The sequence below is a fragment of the Myotis lucifugus genome, unplaced genomic scaffold (genome assembly GCF_000147115.1).
Source record: "Myotis lucifugus unplaced genomic scaffold, Myoluc2.0 scaffold_78, whole genome shotgun sequence".
In the NCBI taxonomy this organism is placed as follows: Eukaryota; Metazoa; Chordata; class Mammalia; order Chiroptera; family Vespertilionidae; genus Myotis; species Myotis lucifugus.
Window position 1 is genome coordinate 2,485,931 of NW_005871126.1, and position 4,726 is coordinate 2,490,656.

General features: G+C 42.6%; 1 pseudogene; it reads left to right on the forward strand.

Annotated features, from left to right (window-relative positions):
- Positions 1 to 244: 244 nt before the first annotated feature.
- Positions 245 to 818, forward strand: LOC111826439 (annotated as a pseudogene).
- Positions 819 to 4,726: the final 3,908 nt, after the last annotated feature.

Here is a 4,726-nt window from a genome sequence, read left to right on the forward strand (position 1 = left end):
TGTGTGGGCCGACACTCTAATCACTGAGTTACACTGGCCAGGGCTTGTTCAGGTACTTTTGTGAAAAAGAACTAGGAGGATGTGTGGAAAGCGATTGGGGCAAAGGGTAGTCAAGGAAAGAGTGATGGAAAGAAGAACAAAGATAGTGCCCCTTCCTCCCCCCAAGTTAAAGGATGAGTTTGGGGGCAGATTCCAGAGCCATGTTACAAGCTTTTCTTTCACCACTGCAGCCCCGGCCACGAGCATGCTCTGGCTTCACAAGAGGCTCGCCTTCAGTGCCCTTCACTGTGGCAAAAGAAGGTCTGGCTGGAACCCAATGAGACCAATGAAATAGGCAATGCCAACTCCTGTTAGCAGCTCCAGAAACTGATCAAAACAGGCCGATCATCCAGAAGCCTGTGACTGTCCAGGCTGGATGCTGGCAAAACACCTGGGCCTGCCAAAGGGCAGGCAGGTTGGCATGGGTAAGTGAAGGAGTGCTGCCAGTGCCCACATGCCTGACGAGGCAGCCTGGATGGGAGGATGAGAATTCGGTGCCGGCTTCACAGGACACACTGTGGATCACAGCCTGTACATGAAAATGAAGGAGAACGTTTTCAAAAACAAGCAGATTCTCATGGAACACATCCACAAGCTGAAGGCAGACAAGGCTCGCAAAAAGCTCCCCAATGACCAGCTGAGGCCCACAGTTCTAACATCAAGGAAGTACACAGGCGCTATGAAGACCCCTCCCAGCCAAGAAGGGGGAAATCATCAAGACTCTGTCCAAGAAGGAAGAGACCGAGAATCAAAGTTCTCCCTCTCCTGTCTTTACATAGAGGCCTTGGCAGTAACATAGGTTAGTCCTTCCATGAAACAAAACTTTATCTGCCTTTAAAACAAAATGAGTGAAGGGATGAGCTAGCCATGCTCTGGGACACAGCCAGGATGGTAAAGGTGTGGATGAGAAAATGAAGATGAGGTTTAAAAATACCACCCTGGTTATGGCTTGGATTCTCCTTAGCACGATTCCAGAGATGCAAGAAACAAGTGGCGTCTAATTCTACTTGTATTTTCACTGTGACGTGAGAGAACCAAAGCTTTTCAAGTTAGTAGTTCTTATTCTCAGTTTTCAATTGAAATCACTGAGGCACTAAGAAATGGAAGAATTTGTAGGGCTATCCCACTACTAAAGCAAAGGTTTCCATTTGGAACCTGGATCTCCACACTCAAGACCTTGGACCCTTTTTCACTAAGAGCACAGACTCTGGAGTCAAACTGCTTACATTCAAATCATAGCCCTGCTACTTACAAAACATGCCTCAGCTTCCCTAATGATTCCTATGTCAGAGGGTGGATGTGAGGATAAATAGGTTAATATATGAGACAATTTTACAACAGTCATCGTAAGTACTCAATAAATGTAGGTAGCATCAGCAGCAGTACTAGTAGTAATAATAATAATAGTAATAGTAGCAGAAGTGGTGGTAGTAGTAATATTAGTAGAAATCATTTTGCCCCAAGCCTTGTATTTTGCTGGAAAATAAAATTTACAAACTTGATTATGGCTCCTTCTACATGGGAACAGTATATACTTAAGCTTATTAGAGACACATTATAATTTTTAATAACAGTTCATTTCCCTTCTAAAATTAAAGGTACAGGTAAGCTCCTTAGCCATTATATCAGAATACAGTCTCAAGTAAACAAAGAAAAGAGTCTTCTAAAATTTCTAGCGTACCCCAGCCAGTGTGGCTCAGAGGTTAAACATCAGACCATGAACCAGGAGGTCACAGTTCGATTCCCCATCAGGGCACATACCCAGGTTGCAGGCTTGATCCCCAGTGTAGGGCGTGCAGGAGGCAGCGACTGATGTTTCACTCTCATCAGTGTTTCTATCTCTCTATCCCTCTTCCTTCCTCTCTCTAAAAAATCAATTAAGATATATTTTTGAAAAATTCTATCTTGAAAGGGGACTTGAGGGGCTCCAGGGCTTGGTTATATGAAAAATAACTTCCCATCCTGCTTTCCTGAATGAGATGATGTTCCTAATTCTTGATCTTGACACACATGGAAAGTAATACAATTTATACTAATTTTTCCCTTAAAAAGAAAGAAGGAATTTGGTCCCCTTGTTGGAAACCAAGCCTATAGCTAATGAAAGGCTCACACTGGGTCAGACTCCCACAACAGGAAATAACAGGAAGAGGAAGCTGTTACTCGTCCATCCCTTCCGTTTGTGTCCTGCAGCTTAAAAAGGTTTAAACAATCTCCTTCTTGCCATGGCTGCCATTTCACAGGCCTTCTGGGAGGGGGGCTCAGCCAGCCAGTTTCATATATGCTAACTCTTTTTTTAAAATATTTTTATTAATTTCAGAGAGGAAGAGAGAGGGAGAGAGAGATAGAAACATCAATGATGAGAGAGAATTATCAATCAGCTGCCTCCTGCACCGCCACACTGGGGATCAAGCCTGCAACCCAGGCATGTGCCCTGACGGAGAATTGAACTGTGACCTCCTGGTTCATAGGGTCAACACTCAACCACTGAGCCATGCTGCCCGGGCCATGCTAACTCTTAATCCTCACAACTGTGGAACATAGGCATTGCATATCCCTACTATAAAGTTGAGGAAATTGGGTCTGAGAAAGGCTTTAGTGCCTTTCCCAAGGTCAAAAGCCATAACTGGGTTCATCTAAAGCAGGGGTGGGGAACCTTTTTGCTGCCAAGGGCCATTTGGATATTTATAACATTATTCATGGGCCATACAAAAGTATCAACTTAAAAACTAGCCTGCTATATTTGGTCAAACATTTCATTAACGCACCCCTAATGCCTTGGCAGGGCCAGACCAAATGATGACAAGGGCACCCAGAATGTTCCCCACCCCTAAGTAAAGTCACAAAGCTCAGAAGTCCTATGGGGTTCAAACCCTGACTCTCAATTCAGGCTTCTTTGTACCACCTCAAAGTTACCAGGGCTGGAAGCATAAGACAAGGATGGACTTTTACAAAAGTTCAGTTACCACCAGCTTTTACGCCCTGGTCATCAAGCTACCCCAAAGTGCCGGTTTCCTTGCTAGCCTTCCGTAAGTTGATTTTCATTATAAACTTTAGGCCTAAAATACCCCTCCGAGGTTAACAACATTTTCCTGCATCCAACCTATTCTTACACAGCTCTTGCAAGTTATTTGATGAACTAATTTGAGTTTTACACCCTCCTCACTCTCCCATCTGGGTAGCATATGTTCATCTGGCTACTGAACATTTATTGAGCAATACCATGTGAAAATATCTTTGCTAGGTATCTAAGGTAGAGAGGGAAAATGGATAAAGCAAGGCTCCTGTCCTACGGGCACTTACAATCTGCTAAGAAAATAAAGAGGAACAGAAATGATCACAGCAGAAAGTCCAAAGTGCGGAGTACCTCTGGAGCATGGCAAATATAAAAGGTAAAACACGCACAGAAAATCCACTGAATATGTGCAAGGCACATTGCTGCGGGAGCTGTACTCTTTCCAGAGATAGAGCTTTTCCGGGGGGGGGGGGGGGAATGGAAACAAAAAAGGGCTTGATATTGATCTAGCAACACTGCCATCCAGGAACAGCAGGTTGTTTTGTTCCAAAAATCTATATTGCAATCAATTCCTGATTAAGAATTGTTTATTATTCTTTACAGAGATGACTTCGCATTTCTGCATCCGTACGGCCAACTAATTTCCACTTATTCAATTTTAAAAGGCAATGTCAACTATAGATGTCAAAAGAACAAAGAACACACAGAGATTACGCCGAGCTGGTGTTTGAAAGGGTGTTATGCTCTTTGGATATGAAAAGCATATTGCTTCAGTGCCTAAGTCTCATCTTGCTTTTTTTAACCTGCCACACTGAAAAAGTCTACAGAAATGTGAATCTAATTCCGTGATCACGAAGAAGAGTGGTGTTTTGGGGGGGGGGCAGTTTGTTTGTTTTTTTTAGACTAGTTAGGGGAAACTGATGAAGGACATTAGATACAAGGATGCATGTGTAATCACTGATTTATGGATTTCCTCCTCTACCTGCTAATTCATTCTTGCTGGTAGCCAGTGTTCTCTGGGTCTTAACTTTTTTTTCCCATCCCAATTATTCAATGTAAACAAATGAAGAGCAAGTATGGGTATTCAGCTTGACTCATTGGAACAGGAGATAGGAAACATTAGTATCGATGTATTCCAGGACTTGCAAGCAAAGCACAACTAAATTTAGCAGCCAGTGATATTGATTTGATTAAAACTGGTTTAGGACTTGTAAATGTCACTGGAACTTAGCAAAATGAATATTATTAAATCCTTCTGGTGATGGGGAAAACTAACAAAGGGATTTGCAGTGGTTTCTGTAATTAATTGCTCTGTCATGATTTATATTAACTTACAGCACAACTCCATTAGCTCAGACCTGTCATCTCTGCTCAAGGAACCACCGAGTAATCACTAGCACATTAAAGAATAAATTAGTTTTTGGCTTGGAGCCTAGTTGTGGAATGTTTCATTTGTGTCTGCTGCAGACATATGTACCTAATAAAGTTGGGACGAATGAGTTAAAGTACATATATGTCAATGTCAGCGGGTTATATTTTAGAGACAAGACGCTCAGCATTGTTCATTAGGGCTAATGAATCATGGTCCTTCAGCCGCATCACCTTGTGTTTAGCAAATGCCTTCAGGTAAGTGGAGATGCAAGATTCCTTGAAAAGAGGTACATCTCTAGAGAG